This window comes from Heterocephalus glaber, unplaced genomic scaffold (assembly GCF_053883595.1).
Source record: "Heterocephalus glaber isolate CG9 unplaced genomic scaffold, H.glaber_assembly_v1.0 deba00001577, whole genome shotgun sequence".
Taxonomy (NCBI): domain Eukaryota; kingdom Metazoa; phylum Chordata; class Mammalia; order Rodentia; family Bathyergidae; genus Heterocephalus; species Heterocephalus glaber.
The window spans coordinates 21280498-21298854 of NW_028258358.1; the positions used below are offsets into that span (position 1 = coordinate 21280498).

At 33.0% G+C, this 18357-nt stretch overlaps 1 pseudogene; it reads right to left on the reverse strand.

Moving 5' to 3' along the window:
• Positions 1 to 235: 235 nt before the first annotated feature.
• The window catches only part of LOC110344038 (uncharacterized), a 48103-nt pseudogene continuing 29981 nt past the window's right edge, over positions 236 to 18357 (reverse strand).

Genomic DNA, 18357 nt, shown 5'->3' on the forward strand with positions numbered 1-18357 from the left:
AGGATAAAATAGAGCTGAAAAAGCTGGTGCTATTTAGAAAAGGTGTGTGTGGGGGGGGTTAGATTAAACTGGTGCTCAAAGCGCCTCTGATATAAAATATTTGGTTATGTATTCAGAATCTGTTTGACATTTCCAGCAAAGGGAAAATGCAATAACAAAAGAAACTTCTTACAAGGCAAAGAGAAAGACACAGAGCACTGGAGCTTCCGTAGGAACAAGACTCTTCCGTTTTTGTTTATATACAGATAAATTCGTATAGCACCTGTCCCAGTGTCTGATGTAAGCGCAGGTTCACTTCTTTGGCCTGGGGAAGTTTTCTTCCAGGTCATCAGTGGTATTTTTCCAGTTTTGCAACCATTCTCTCTGCAAATTCGGCGCAGGTCTGTCTCTTTCCGTTTATCAGAGAGAAGTTCATTTTTTTCTTCAAATTCTTCCTCCTTCTCAAAATACTTTTCAGATGCAGCCTCCAGCGATTTCAGGTTGTGAGTCATATTCTCGAGTTCTTCCGGGTCAGCGTGTTTTACTTCAAAGTCTCGCTTTCCGGCTTTCCGGCTCTCTCACAGCAACCCCTTGTATCCGCAGTTGGCCTTGCAATGCGCTGCACCACTTTGAGCTTCAACTCCTGGATCTCCATCTTCTCATTTTTCAAGGCCTGGTTTTCTGTCACCTTTATTCCTCTCATCCGCTCACATCCGCATCCTTTTCTGCCTCCTCCAGTTTCTGTCAGGCTGTGGCCAGGTGCTCCTGAGCCTAGTCCAACTCCTCCACAAATGGAATGCGTCCATTGAGAGCTGCGGGTCTCTTTCAACATCTTGCGGTGTCTCGCTCCCGTCCAGCTCGCGCTGCAAGCCCTGCACAGTGCTGCTCCCTGTGTCGTGCCCCCCCCCCCCCCCCCCCCCCCCCCCCCGGCTTCCAGCTCCTGGATCGCCTCCAACGAGTTGAGCCTGGCCATGGCGCACGGGCCTTAGTCTCCCATATTCTTAATAAACTTTGGTGCACCCGCCCTCAATAATAAACAAACTGAATCATCTAACAACAAATCTAAAGAGTTTAGTAGACATGGTCAAATGGGATCCATTCCTTAGATAGATGTGGCTCAATATTTTGAAATCAATAAATGTGGTACAACACATCGACAGAGTGAAAGACAAAAGGCATATGATTCCAAGGGATATAAAGAAGGGCATTTGAAAAATTTTAAATCTCTTCACTAAAAAAACTAAGCAAATTAAGTAAAGAATCAACATAACAATAAAGTTTGACTTATAATAAACCAGCTACTAACATTATATTGAATTAGGAGAAGCTGAAAAGTTTCTTTCTAAGATCTGGAACAAAAAAAGAATTCCTACTTTTACCACATTTAATAAATACAGTATTGGTATTCTAGCCAGAACACTCAGACAAGAGGCAGAAATACAGTTCATCCAAATTGGACAGTAAGAAGTCAGATTTTTAGGGTAAATGACATGATATTATCCCCCAAAATAAAAAAATCAAAAGCCCCAACTTCAACCAAAAAAGTGAAACTAGTAAATTCTGCAAATTTAAAAGAGAAGATAGAAACATCATACCTTTTTTATACATCAATAGCAAATTATCTGAAATAGAAATCAATATAGCATTCCCAACAGCCAAAATATATAAAATTCATAGGAATAAGCTAGTTAAATGATAAAGAGCTCTACAATATAAATTATAAAACATTGATAAAATAAATTGAACATAAAATCAAACAAAATCCTATGATCATGGGTCATGACACATCAATATGGGTCCAGGATTTAGCTCCGTGGTTCCCCCACCTGCCTCTCAAGTGCAAGGTCCCGAGTTCGATCCCTGGAACCAAAAAAAAAAAAAGTTTGAAAACCTCAATAATGTTAAAAATTAATAATACAAAAAATATATGTACAAATTTACTGTAAATTCTATCAAAATACCAATGACAATTTTCAAAGACTCTGGAAAAATGCCTAAATTTTAACTAAAGCCCTGCAAAAGCAAAGCATTCTTGAACAAAAAGAACAAAGCCATTACCCTGACTTCAAAATAAACTGAAAGACCTCATGATTAAACAGTATGATATTGAAATAAACACCTATACATAGGACCAGGAGAACAGAACAGGGAGTCCAGAAGTTAACATATGTGATGTCCAAATATTTTTTTTTAAATTGTGAATTTGGCCAAGCAATATAAATGGTATGGGCAATTAGGTTGTCCACATTTCACCAGTTAAAAAAAGCAATTTGAAATTTATTTATGATTTAATTTAACATCTAAAATTATGAATGTTCAGGAAAAGAGGAGGAGGAACATTTCATGACAGTGCAACAAGCAAGATTTTTTTTTTGTTGTTTTGAACAATGCCTCAAAACCACAGGGAATAGAAGCAAAAATAGACACATTGGATCACAGAGCCATCATCATACTTGAATAAATGACATTAAAGATGACAGTTGTCAATGAGGTGTAGAAGAACTCCTGTACAGTATTTGATCAAATGTAAATTGGTACCTCCATTGGAAAATAGTAAAGAGGCTCCTCCAAAAACTAAAAATTGAAATACCATGTCCCATAAATCCCATCTGCACTCCTCTGTTTTTTGCAGCATTATTCACGATATATATGCAAGAAATAGAAATGTTTTAAGTGTCCCATCAGCTGATGACTAAAGAAAATGTGGTAAATACACATAATGAAATACCATTCACTCCTAAAAAAAATCCAATTCCATCAATTGCAACATGTACAGAAATGGCAATCATTAAGTAATAAAATACCACACGATCTCATACATGTGTAAAATAACAATTGGTTAAAAATAGAATAGTATTTCATGGAGGCTGGAGAGAGTAGGGGAGAGAGAGTTTCTGGGAACAGATTCACCAATGTGTAGCAAGTTACACTTGAACAGGATTAAAAATTCTGGTGTGCTGTGGGACAGTATGGTTACTAGAGATAATAATAATATACTGATAAGCCAAAAAATATGAAGAAATGACAAGTACTTAAGCAAATGTATATGCTTAATTTAACCTAAACATTAAACAATGTATAACATGTCTCAAAACATTACATGGTATCATATATATATATATATATATATGTATAATTTTTAGGTATTATTTAAGAAAATAAGCTTAATTTAGAAAAAGAAGATTTGAAAATCATTTTGTTGTCAGTTTCAAACCTACCTTTCAATGTTTTGTCATGTGGTTCTCAGGCTGGGATGTACCACATCTTGTGTCCCCTTTGCCAAATGACTTTATATCATTTGAGGTGTGGAAGCAGCTTGAACAACTGGCCTAGTAAGACAAGCAATATCTGTCTGTCTAATTTCTTTCCTTGCTCATATTACTTAAGCTACGGGTTTTTATCTAATGGCAATAATGAGTGCTATTTGGCTTATTTTCTACCTCAGTGAAAGCATCTTCTTAGTGTTCTCTCCACAGAGACCTGAGTTCCAATTCTGAAGATTCCCATTTCTCGTTTCAAATATATCAGCATCTATAATCCAGTGCTGCTCCAGGAATTCTGTGTCCTGTAGTCCACCCTCCTCAGGGGTCACGATTACAGGTCCGCAGGTTCTCTTCTGTATCTGACTTATGTATGTATTTAACAATGACTCTTCCTAAAATGTCTATTGGTTCAGTGGATACATCATTCCAAAATCAATTTCTAATGTTTCCTTCTATTGACCCAGGCTCAGTAATCATGTCTGTTTTTAGTAGTTACTATCTCTGTGATACAACATTCCTCCTTTTTTGTGGAAATTATACTTCTATTATGCCCTGTTAAAATCATTTCTGTTTCTTGATCAGACACGAGTGATACAAGAATTGCTATAAGGAGTGAGGAAATATTCATAGAAATTACATATGCCTTTTAGGCCTCACTAAGCACAATATTGAAAATCAGTGAAACTTTAATCTTGAATAATGACATCTATTGGGCAATTAATACTGTGGTTTAGAAATCCTAAAATCTAAACATTAAAAAATGTTTATTACTCTAGGTTTTATGAACTGCAGTTCAAATAAATGTTAACAGCAGGCTTAACTTTGTTTTATTTTTGTTCTTCAGAGATTATAATTTACCTTGGCATATAGATTCACAACAATTTATCATCTAAGAAAATTACCAAATAAAATAGCCTTAATTTGTTTTTAGTGCCATTATAGCACAGTATTTTATTCTTTGTACAATTTTACATGTACATTTTTACTAACAGGCATAGAGACATTTAAAGTTGCTTCATTTTTAATTTATTTTCCACTCTTCTCACCTTCTTTGAGATTGGTTATTGACAGAATTATTACATTTAATTGTCAGAAAAATGAACATTTTGGAATAAAATAAAACATTTTAGGCTAAAAACATTTTTATATATTATAGTATTAAATTAGCTTAAGAAATGTATGCATAGAAATACAAGCGTATCAAATATTGAGTCTATTTGTTGATTTTTTAAATAATTATGTTAGTTGTTTTAGTAATGTGCAATTATATAGTTAAATGTTCCAATAATTCTATGATTTTTTAATCACTACACATTTGCTGGATTAATGAAAATATTAATATCACTTTATAATATGCAAATTTTTAGGGTTAGCTAGAATGTCTTTCTACTGTCTCATTTTTTACTTAGTGTACATTTTGTCAATTTCTTACCTATTATTATGGATTGTTACTCTTCAGGGCTCTCGTCTCACTTTCCATTCTAGAGTTTGTAGGGGCCATCGTGTTTTTCACCTTCTAGCATTGAATCTGGAATGTGTCATACAAGGATGTTTGACTGAATAAGAATAAAAGATTTTGAGCTCTTAGAGTGAGTCCTAATAAGGACTTCATACCAGTCTAACAGCATGAACTGACCAGACAATTTTGGTATTTATCCCTGTTTTATGTGTACCAAAAGACAGAGAAAATGTAAATCTTATGTAGTACACTCTGTGGTAAAGTTTGAGAAGTTATTTACTAGCACCTCCTATGTGTGAAGATGAATGTGTTACTTATGTAGTATCATGAGTGATACTTGTTCATTGTTCATTGATATTGACAGCCTTAATCCAGAAACAAGTTAGAATAGCATTTCCATGAGCATTTAAACTTCATGTAATCATGTGACTTGCTTTGTGAAGTGTTGGCAAAATGACAATGTCACTTCCGTGCAGAAGATCTATGAATCATGTGGTAATTCAACAGTTTTCTTTTCCAATCATTGGAGTATGAAAGATAATGACCTGTTATAGTCACCACAGTTCTGTGGCCCTGATTAGACGATGATAACGAGAGTCTCCTTGCCAACCACAATGCACAAACACAGACTCCAAAGTACATTTCCAGGGTGTGTGTGATCAAAACATCACAATGAAACATGCCCTACCTACCTCCTGGTCACAGCTGGATACAGAATGTCACCCAAATTCTTGTGTTGAATGCTTAGTCCTCAAATGAGGGTGTGGTTGAGAGGTAGTGAAAACTTCAGGAAGTGGGGCCTAGTTAGAAGAGGTTGACCACTAGAGGCAAGCATGTGATGGGTACCTTCTATATCTGGCCCCTTCCTCCCTTTCTCTCCCTCTTTGGTTCTTGGCTGCTGTGGGGTGAATTGCTCTGCTCCACTGTGCCTTCTCTGCCACCCTAACATTCTAGCTCATCACTTCAAAAAATAACAGACCAAGGGAACCACAAACAAAACATCTGAAAAGATGAATCAAAAGCAGTCTTTCCTCTTTTAAAGTGTATTTCCTAAGTATTTTGTCATGTGGTAGAAAGTTGAAACACATGATCTTCAAGGAAGCCCTTGAGAATCTCCAGCATCCTTCCACTGATACAGCCTCTGACACTCACTTGAACAAGCTCAGCCTCCCAGCATCTGACTCACATGGGAGCTGTCCTCAGGAATTTTTAGCATCTCTTACTATTCCCAAAGGGACTAATAAATGAATAATTTCAGTATATCTTTGGTGAATTCTAAGATCGCTTTCTTTTAATGGTAGCCTAAATACTTCTCTAAGAAAACTGGGAAAGAGTGGCTGTTAATTGTGATTGTCAACTTGACTGGGTTCACAGATGTCTAGCGGATTAGTACAGCATATCTCTGAGGGTGGCTGGGGGTTCCCAGGGTATCAACTTGGGGATTAGAATTCTTTCGAATCTGAACCCCTTCCCTGTTCCACTTTTTGTCAGCCATGAAGTGAGCAGCCTTGCTCCAGCATGTCCTTCTACCATGGTGTTTCTTCCTGAGGGCCAGCCTACTGTGAGTAGAATCTTGTGCAACCATCAGTTGAATTAAATGTCTATTAAGTTGCTGCATTTGGAGATGTTATCCTAGCAGTGAGATAACTGGCTAATATTGAAGGTGGAGTGGAAAGGAAAATGTGATTTGAAATTTATCTTAAGCACATACTCCAGGATGAAATCATTGTTTTGTGACACACACGGTCCTTTCTTAATAGATGATACCAATGTGTTCTTCAAACTAGCAATTTGAGTTTACATTTCCTTCCAAAATGCAAAGGTTCTCACTGTCTTCTAGTTTCAATATCACTTATATTGCTAGGATGTGAAAATTTTTCTTGTCAAATTAAATGAACTATTATCCTTTTTATTTTAATTTCGATTGGTCTGGCTACAAATAAATATAGTGGTTTTAATAAATGAATTACTAAACATTTTGTTGTTATTGATTATATTTTTAATTTGAGTGTTTCTATTTTATTAACTTCATCTCATGAATTTTAATCAGTACTCAGTATTATATTGGGCTTCTATTCTAGATATATTCTAACTCAGTTTCCATTAATTATTTTGTCCAAGTTATTTAAAATACACATTTTCTCTAGTTATGTAAAATACACATGGTGTTATGTGGGTAGGTTAAATATGTGTCAGAGCCCTCTTAACAAGAACCTGTATCTCAGGTGTGTATTCTTGGTGATGAACATTACTTGTGCTGCCAATGTTACATGTTATATTCTGTATTTCATAACACATCACTCCTGTAAGATATATATTAGTTTAAAGTGAAAGAGATTGCTCTGGAGACAAATTAAGCAATATTTCCTGGCAGATGTGTTAGCAAATAAGTCGATCCTCATCAGATTACTTTTTAAATTTCCCTTTTAGAAAATTTCATGGTAGTCTATCATATTTAGTATCTGTAAGTCACTCATACCAAATAACTAAACCAATGCAACACAAAAGTCATGAAAAATTTACATTTTCAGCACGCTCAGTCTTACATCCCCCTAATTTTATATCACTGCTCAACCTTCAGCAGACATCTCAAACACTATAAATTTTTCAATATATGACCATTAAGAATTCTAAGTTTTCTTTATAAATGGCTGCACATGATGGGTGGCAACACTTAAAAGTGGATGATGCACGTTGCTATGATATAAGCCCACTACAGAATTACCTAGAAAGACATTTCTTTAAGAAAGCACTTAATCTACCAGTTCAAGTTACTGGTTTGTTCACAAAGGAAAATATGAGATCATAATCAGCACAACGCATGATCAACCATGAATGGAATACACAGCTATTTTATGATTAGAAAACTGAATCTGTTTTGAAAAAAGTGAATTGGAAGTTCAAGTGTTTTGATTGGCTTTCAGGAGAGTGAAAATGCAGACAATTACAGCACTGAAACTGGATGACTTTATCTTCTTCCTGTTGAATATAGCAAAGGAATGTGTGTTTTAATCAACTCAAACACTAAAAATGTACTTCATAAAATCTGAATGTCCAATTAAACTGTAACAAAACCCCATTATAGCACACACATTAAAGAATATAGCAGATAGCTGTTTGAAAAGTTATTATGGATATAGATATGTTTTTGCTGCCCTTTCTCTGTCATTCAGCACCCTATTATGTCTGTGCATGTTGACATGGTGCCTGCATTCAATTTTTTTCTGAATCCTTCAGTCAAGTTTTGTAAAATATTGAAAACATCTACTGCAAAAATAACATGAGTTGTCATGAAAAACTAATCTCTTTGATGTTGGTTTCCTCTTCTATTAGATGTGTTGTTTCAAACCAGAATGTGTGACCAAAAAAATCAAGAGCTTAAAGAGGATCTAGCACACTTATAATACGTAAAATAACATTTCTTATTTCAGATTTTTCAATTCTAGTTTCTTGAAATCTAGATTCTGCTCCTGTAGATGTTTTAGTTTGGATGCCACTTTTTTCTTCTTCTCTTCTTTCTCCTTTTTAAATTTTTCTTCTCCTAATTTTCTTCCTTTTTAAAATTTTTCTTTTTCTTCTCTTCTTCTTCCCAATCTTTCTCTTCATCCTCTTCTCTCACCTTCCTTTTCTCCTTCTCCACTTCCTCCTCTTCCACCTCCTCCTTCTTCTTTTCCTTCTCTTCCTCCTGCTGCTTCTTTTTCTCCCCCCTTTCTCTTTATTCTTCTTCTCCTTCTCTTCTCCGCATTCCTCCTCCTCCTTCTCCTTCTTCTTCAGTACTACAGATGGAATCTAGGGACTTCCTGATCAGCTACACTCCCAGGCCTTCTTTACTGCCCCCTTAAAACAATAATAATAATTACTACTATCTTCTTTTCAAACAGGACCTCGCTAAGTCACTAATTTGCTTATTTGGGGCTCAAACTTACAATTCTGCTGTCTCAGCCTCTCATTTTTCATTTCACTTTATTTATTTATTTAATACATGCGTAGTATATAATGTTTACATTTCTTGTGGGGAGTTGGTATATGTATATAATATATTTTAATTCTTGTTTTTATCCCTTTCCCTTCCCTCTATCCCCTCCACTCATCTCTTGATCCCTTTCATTTTTTTTTGCACATGTCTGCAGTACATAACATTTCCATTCCTCATGTGGAATTGGTAGGGGTATAGAACACAACTCCTTTATCCTCTTTCCCTCCACCCTCAATCTCTTGATCCTCTCCTCCCTTGAGAAAGATCTGTCTCCCTATTTCCTATTGCCTGTCTTTTATTTTGCTCTTTTTTAAACTTTGGATTTCTCATATATGATAAACAAGGGGTTATTTAAGCTCATGTGTATGATTTATTGTACTTACCATTATGCTTAACATTTTTAGATTTCATATATGAGTAAGATAAGGCAATATTTGTCCCTCTGTGTCTAGCTTATTTATTTTATGATGATATATATAATATTTTGATTACAGGTTTTAAGTTTAAAAATTTTAAATGTTAGGATAATTAATCTCTTCACAATGCATTAGTCAAAACTTCATGATTTTATAATTGATCCAAACAGCTCCTTGTACTATCAAAATTATAATTTAACTACACTTTGTGCTTGTGAAAGAAGCAACTTTTCTCTGAAAGGCATTTAGGTGACTTTTATTTTTATGAATGTGTTCCACCACATCACTAAAGATATATGATTAATTTTTACTATTTTTAAAATGCTTTATAATTAGCACTTCATTAGAAAATCAATATTCAAGTGACGAAAGCATACTTGAAACTCTAGATCAATAAACAAAATTGAATATTATGAAATGTTGATCAATCAGCAAAAGCAACTCATAAGAATTTATAAATTATTTTTATATTAATAATAATTCTGAAACAAATAGTAAGGACATCAGACTTACATAGGCACACATAAATTTATGACAGGCTTTTGAAATTAGGCAATAGCAATTGCAATTGATTAGAGAATATTGGAAAATTTTATAGACAATTAATCACCAAGAACTGTCAGTTAATCTGATTATAGTCTGTATCAAAAATATTTTAAGTAAGGTTAGGAAATTGATAATCAGCATTCAGTAAAATGGGTTAAAATTTTCCTGTTTATTTACATATTCATAAAAGAACACACATTCTAGCTGTTTATTTTTTTCTCATGTTAATGTATAGTGCTAATGTAGAGAGCCAACATTTTCTGTTTTGTCACATTAATACTTTGTGGTTTTGAGGCAAAATTCCATCAGATTCCATTACTTGAAAAAACATTGAAATTTATGTCATTTCCTTACTCTACTAGACATTTGTTATATTCCAGTTCAACGTGTGTTTTGCTTATATCAGTGTACCAATTTGCCAGTTAAGCTTTGAAAATAAAACCTGACAGAAAAGCAGTTATGAACCAGATAATATTATAGATCAACTAGAAGGGAGAAACAAAGCCAAACCTGGGACCTCTGCTGAATGACATGAGAAATTATTCATAAATAAGAATAATAGTTGACATCAACATCTTAGTTCAATTTAGCAGCAGTTCTAAAATTAAAATTCAAATAAAAGTAACAATGTCTTCCACATACATCTAAGCTTCATTTAAAGGGAGGGTTATCTGTAAGTCGTATTCAGGGAATAGAATATAAAGAGTATCCCAGAAGCCAGGAAAATTGATATCTTTTCTTTGAAAACAGAAGCTTAATAAAAATTTATGGCAATAGAGTATTTATCTAGAATTTGAAATGCAATACTATACCTAATGAAAGGAGTGAAAATATTTTATGATTATGTTCATCAAAAATTTTTAAGAAGATTGAGCCTTATGTAGATATTCCAGAAACTTCACAATCATTATTGGAAGGGGCTAGGAACTTGAACTTCTATCATTTTCCCAAATTCTAAAATTTTCTTTAGAAAAATAGGATTTGGATTAAATCAAAATGTACTTATTTTTATTTAAAAATTATCATTGAAAATTCAAATAAATGCTGTGTTGAATGACTTTATTTTCTGAAACTAAGTAGTTAATGAAAAATTGGTTTGAAATCTTCATGTGCACATCCGATATTTATAACATACTAAATTTTTATTTCAAAAATTCTGCCTTTAAAAAACATCCATTTACAACATTACATATGTATATTATCTTTCTTCTTTCATTTCAATTGTCTTCATTTTTATTGACAAAAACTTTATCAACCATAGATATATTGTGAATATCTGAATAATACCAAGAATACCACCAAAATATACTTTTTCTAAATAGTTTAATATTATTTTTACAGTTCATTACATCCTAAAATCTATTTAATTAGTTGTATAAAATTAAGTTATAATGCTTTAAGGTGAACTGAAATAGTTCTTCTATATGGTTATATCACTAAATGCACGCAGAATAAGGAAAATATTTTGCCTTCATTTGTAGTTGTTTTCCTTTACATTCAAGTTTTATACTTCAGTAGACTATTAATATGGATTCAAAGTTAAAATAAAATAAAATTATAACTAAAGAAGTCCAGAATCGATCATGGCATTTTTTGCCCTATCCTTCTCTTTTATTTCATCATGGATCTCTCCATATTCATCTATATACTGCAATTTTTATAACAGTCCAGATTACTTTGATTAATGATAGTACACAAGGAAATTTTCTTTATATTTTGACCACCTGATAAAATGTCCTGATGATATTTCCACAGCAGTATACATAAATATCCCTCCTTAGTTTTTTGATTGTGCCCTATGATAAGAACCAGGGATATGCGTTCTCTAGTGGTATGCACTTGATTCCTGCTGTTGTGGAGCCTTCACAATTGACTTACATTGAAACTTTTGTCACTGTATGTTTACAATGGATTCTTTAGAAGACAACTTCTCAATTGCACAATGTTTGAGCATGTTTTTGCTGTGAGTGGGTAGATTTCCTTTCATAAAGACGAAACCGTACTTCATTCCTATAAGTGACACATTTATTTGCTCACAGTCCACCAAGAGTATATGTTGTTAATCATTCATTTTTTCCAAGCTAGTAGAAAAGAAATAGTATCTCAGTTTTAGTTTTCATTTTTTATGAGTAAGGGAAAGTGTGTTATGCTTAGATCTATTTTCATTTCTTTTTTCTGAATTGTTAAGAAACTCCAAATTTTTTATAGATAAAATGCTACCTTTTAAAGACATTACTTTTTGATGATAAAATCTGTTTTAAAAGGTTTGTATCTATAGAAATTCTTATAGTTCATGAGATTTTTTTTAATTCATAAGGAGCTTATTCTTAAAATAATTATCAAAGTTTCCCATATCCTGGTCATTATTATTGTTAATAGTAATAATATGATAAACAAGGTATTGGCTTTGCTCTCACAACTCGGTGGAGGAAACAAAATGTAACAACCAAACAGAATCTCAAATATTAAACATTAGTGAAGAAGAACAAGTGCATGGCTGGGGAGTTATCTTAGTGGTTCTGCTACCTGCTTTGCAAGCACAAGGTCCCAAGTTCAATCCCCAGTAACAAAAACAAAAAGACCAAGTAAAGTTTCATATGAAAGTTTTAAAAGAGTTAACACTGAAGATTTCTTTGAGGATGTGATTTTGAGATTTTGACATACACAACAGAAAGAAAAAGAAAAGCGAAGTATTTGAAATTTTAAAGAGAATTCAGTAAATGCACCAAATATAAAGACCTGAAATTAGGAGCGGAACTAGTGTTTGGTGCTGAAAAGCACAACCTGTATGGCTGTAATTTACTGCCTCAAACAATAGGTTAGCATACATTACGTCATACTCCTGGAGTATGCCAGATAATTTAACATTTAGAGAAAGGTAATAAAAATGTTTACTTGGATTATGTGTTTGTCAAAAAGTATTGTAAGCATTTGACAAGAGATGGGCTATGATTTTTGATAACTCTGCCTAAGATGTAGGGAACACCCTGGGACTGAAGACCAAAAAATTAGTGAGATGCCAAAAAAGGTTACCAGAAGAAAGCAGGTAAGGGACAAGATGGTGTCCGTGCAGTTGTCCCTTAAGAAATCCCTATACTAGTTACCAAAATTTTCAATAAAAATACAGCTCTGGGCCAGAGATTTAGCTCAGTGGTTTCGCCGCCTGCTACGGAAGCCCAAGGGCCCGAGTTCGATCCCCAGTACCAAAAAACAAAACAAAACAAAACAAAACAGCTCTACTCCACACCTCTTCATATTTTGAAATGATTAAAAACACTACTCAGAGCTTACCATAGTCTAGGCACAGTTCCAAGTAGTTTATATGAATTGATGCATTCAAGACGTGCAATTTCATAGGTTAGATAATCATATTATAGATGAAGGACTTGAACTTCAAAAAGGTTAACTAAATTGCTCAGGGTCATAGTTTTGGAAGCAATGAGGATAGATTTTCAGTCTTGACCCTAGCTTGGAACATTTGTTGATATTGTATAGAATCAAACTAAGATGTAAATGTTAAAATATGTAATTATATTTTAATTTAATTTAAGAAAATGTTTAAAGGACTAAAATTGCCAATTAACTTTAATACTGCCTTCCCTTGATTATTAGTTAACTGAAATTTGAAGTAATTTCATTAGAATTTCAAAGTCATAATAAATATGCCTTGAGAGTTTCTAATTGAAAATAATTAGCACACTGTTTCAATTTATTTTATTGGCTTAATTTATAAATATTGATTCAAACAATTCAATAGAGAAGTTTCACTGTCCTAAGTGAATAAATTATGCATTAGACTATTTTTGTAGCATTTAGGACTATAGTAAAAATAAGCATTTGGCTTTAAAGAAGTTTTTAAAAAGCTTTGGGGAAGTGATGATGGGAGCTATATGTAGTTTAATAGGACAGCTGTGTTTTCTGCTGCTGGTTATTTGATGCCAAAAACAAGGATGTTAAACATTTAACTGTAGTGACACAATAGCAATAAAGGGAATTGGGGCATTTAAGTCTTAAATGCATATTCCTTTTTAGTACGAAAACATCACTTCTCTACATACATACACATTCACTTTGAAAACAGTTATAGTGATTCAAAAGTTTACTGCTATTTTGAGATGGTATATAAAAGGAAATACGAAACAAAAATGTACAAATATTATAAATCATATTTAGTAGTAAATAGCATCATTACTTATTAAGAAAATGTTAATTTTTGCATTTTCTCATGACTCATCTTTGGAAGTATCTTTATTTTTGAATTGGAGATTTCCTATACACTAAAAGTTCATCAAGCATAATTATTTATTTTATAGGATCATAACCCTTTTTCACAACACTATGCTATTGTTTGAAAATAAACACTTGGGTTAAAATGAAATGAGGCAAAATTTAGTAAGATTTTTATAAACAAAACATGTGAAAATAATAAATGTTTATGAGTGCAGGAAGGAATTGGAATCTCCATATACTGGTGAAAAGTAAAATGGTGCTGCTGCTATAGGGAGAAATTTGGGGATTCCTCAAAATGGAAGCACAGAATTGCCATGTGGTCCAGGAATTCTACATCTTTATATCCACAAGAAAGACTTGGAAGGCAAATACTCAAACACTTGTTACTAAATGTTCATATCCATAGCAACACTATACATAATTGTCAAAATTTCAAAGAACTAGACTTCCAAAAATATGAATACAGTGCTGATATAGGATAAAACATGAATGAAACAATATGATAAATAAAGGAAGCCAGGCAATAAAAGTCAACTGTGTTTCTACTTATATGAAATGTCCAGGGTCAGGGATTTAGCTCAGTGGTTCCAGCACTTGTCTCACAAGTGAAAGGTCCCAAGTTCGATCCCCGGTACCAAAAAAAAAAAAAAAAAAAGAAATATCCAGAACAGATAAATCCACAGAGATTAAAAAGCAGACTGATGTTTCCTCAGGTTGAAGGAAAGAAAAAATAGGATGTGATCGCTAAATTAATGCAGGGTTTTCCTCAGGAGTGAAGAAAATACAGACTGTATGTATTTAAGAAAACTTAATATAATAAATTATAATTACTTATACACTTTAAAATAGTTAATTTTTACACTGTGTGAATATCAGCTCCAAAACAAATATATATGTGTGTGTGTGTGTGTGTCTATTAAAAATAAATCAGAAACTACATTGAATAGGAGTGGTGATAGTGGGCATCCTTGTCTTGTTCCTGATTTTAGCGTAAATGTTTTCAGGTTTTGACCATTTAGTATGATGTTGGCTGTTGATTTTTCATAGATAGCCTTAATAAGATTGAGATAAAGACCTTCTATTCCAATTTTCTGTAGGGTTTTTATCATAAATGGTTGTTGGATTTTGTCGAATGCTTTTTCTGCATCTATTGAGATGATCATATGGTTTTTGTCCTTGACTCTGTTAATATAGTGTATTACATTTACTGATTTATGAACGTTGAACCATCCTTGCATCCCTGGGAATCTGACTTAGGGTGTACGATCTTCTTGATGACCTTCTGTATTCTGTTTGCCAGTATCTTGTTGAGGATTTTTGTGTCTATGTTCATTAGGGAGATTGGCCTGTAGTTGTCTTTTTGGATTGGGTCTTTCCCTTGTTTTGGAATCAAAGGAACACTTCCTTCCAGGAATGAATTTGGAAGCCTTGCTTCCCTTTCAATTTCCATGATGAGTTTAAAGAGTAATGGCAATAATTCTTCTTTAAATGTCTTGTAGAATTCAGCAGTGAAGTTATCAGGACCTGGGCTTTTCTTTGTTGGTAAATTCTTTTTTATATCTTCAATTTCCCTCATTGTAATTGGAGTGTTTAGAAATTCTATATCTTCTTCTTTTAACTTTGGCAATTCATATGAATCTAGGAATCTTGAGGCCATACTTTTAAGTGAAATAAACAGGACACACATGTGTAAATAGAGAATAGTTTCTCTAGTGTGAGAAACAAAGTGTAAATAAGGGTTAAAATGATTTAAGTGATGAATTAATAATTTGAAATAGGAAGAAAGGTCCAAAGGTGTAGAGGCGATAGGAGAGGAGGGGGAAAGGAAAGAAAGGAAAGGAAAAATTATGAGAAAAGAAAAAAAAAAAAGAAAAGAAAGTCTATGTAAATAGGGAAGAGTGGAGGGGGTGAAGGGCGCACAGGTAATGGGGAAAAAATAAGAACCAAGATACATCATGTACAAGTACAAGCACCCAACGGTAAATGTAAATATATTGCATACCTAAAATGTACCAATAAAAGAACTTAAGAAAAAAAATCAGAAACAAAAAAGAAAGAAAAATTCTTGCAATAGGAATGAAATCATTTGTTAAATGCAAAAAACTGTAACTAAAGAGAGTATGAAGAACTTTTGTGTACAGTTCTAGTAAGGAGCATTTTAACATTTTAATGGGAGTCAAAATATTACAGTATGGTAAACCACCATATCTAAAATAAAACATGATGAAAAACAAAATGTTGAACTTTTTAGAATGAATACATTTTTGCTTCCAGAATTTGTGTGTAAAAATGTGGGTGAGTAAAAATTTTTCAATGCATGGTAGTAACAGAAAATAGTGGATTAAAATAGTGGATTAAAATAGTGGATTAAAAAATAGAATAAAGATGTCTGTGTGTCTCACGTAACCTGTCTCTAGCCTTTCCCACACTTCTTGCTATACCATTTAGCTGTGTGAGACATCTCCAGCTTGACAAGAATACAGTGCATTTTCTTTCACTTATTTTATGCTCTTGGACTTCCCTGCTACCTTTGTAGATTTGAAGTCAGCACAAAACACACTTGAGAAGAACACTTTGTTTCATTTAATGCATTATTTGGATGGATAAAGATTTGAGAGGGTTCCACAGGATGTGAGAGCTCTGCCTATCTAAGGTAAACCTTCTCTGGAATCAAGGCCATGCGGCAAATCTGAAGGTGCTTTAAAGCAGTAGAAGGTAAAGATATTTTGTGGACTATGTGACTAGGGTCTGTGATGGAATCAGCACACACTCCTAAAGTTAGGAAGCAAGCCCATATTTATAATTTCTACTGTATTTGAAAAACAGAACTTATGAAGCCAAATGGTTCTAGTAAAAACAGAGCTAGATTAAAGGATATTAAGGATCTCCAACTAGAGATGTTCACTATAAACACGTATCACAAGTTCAGGTAGGCACAGAGTGGACACACTAGAATACTAAAACATCCGTGGGACTGAGAGAAAGGCAACTTTGCACTACTGTTTCTCTAATTACACCTAGCAATGAATGTTCCAAGTACTAGAATGTATGACAGGTTCTGAGTATTGACCTTGCATTATCTCTCAAGACCACCATTTGCCACTGCAGACAGGTGAACCTGGCCAAGGCAGTTATACATAGCTCTGACGTGATAAAAGAATATTGGCATATATATCATAAGTGTCAAATGTCTTAGACACATATCTAAAATTATTCTCAAAGTTACTGTACTCTGTAACAAATCAAAAATTCTCTTATATTATAGAACATTTCCTAAATAGTTAAGGAGATACAATATTTAAGGTGACCTATGAAACTATGTTTAGTTGCATGCTAGTAATTTATTATCACTAAAGAGTATTCTTAAATGTATGATAAATATATTTTTATTGGTGCTGAATAATAATCTATCAATCTGGCTATTGAAGTTTTCATAGAGAAAAATTTTTTCATTCATATAATATGAATAAAAATATATCTCAAAACATATGGTAACTTAACACTGTTGGATTCTGTAAGTGTGAGTTAATATTAAAATACACTTTATTTCATCACAAATAAAATTTAGATGATGTAACAATGAGCAAACTGAATTGGCATTCATATTAGTTTCTCTCATATGAGACGCCCAAAATATAAATGATTCAAAGAGCAAACTAAAAGAGAGATGGTAGAAAATAGGGAAGTAAACTCTAGGTACATGGGAAGAGTATATGGGAAAGAAGGGAGAGGGAAGATGAGAGGGGTAAAACTCCTCAAGATGCTATATGGATATGGACCAATTCCCTGAGTAAACATAATTATTATACAATGTAATCCTACAATAATAAAATTAAATAAAATTAAATTTTAAAATACAATCTCAGAAATAGAAAAAATGTATTTTTGGGGATTAGAGTATTGAAATGCAAGATATTGCAATTTTCCTTGAATTGCTACATTATCTGAAAGAAAGTAAAATATAAGAATTTGTCCATGACAATGTTACTTATAAATGTTTAAAAAATAGTATTAATATTGAAGTAATTGGATAGTATCAAGTATTAAGACTCTCATGATTATTTTGTGAAATGCTAGAATAATGTTTTACTATTTTTCAGCAAAAATTGCTCAATAAATTATTTGCCACAATTTTTAATAATTACGTTCACTTTTTTTTTTTTTTTTCTGTCGGAGATCGAACTCGGGACCTTGCGCTTGCGAGGCAGGCGCCGGAACCCCTGAGCTAAATCCCCGGGCCAATTTTGATTAATTATAAGTACACGATGTATCCATGTATAAAAATACAAAATATTATGAAGCATGTTTTTAATAATTTATTTTATCTTTCATTTTTGCTACTAAAAATGTGAATTTTAAAGAAAGAAAAGTAAAATATCTAAAATTAGATATTTAAAATTACCTCCAATTACAAATGACCTTTGTGATGCAACATCAACTAATTTACAAATAAAACATGAAAACTTCAGGAATAAATAGTAATTTAAT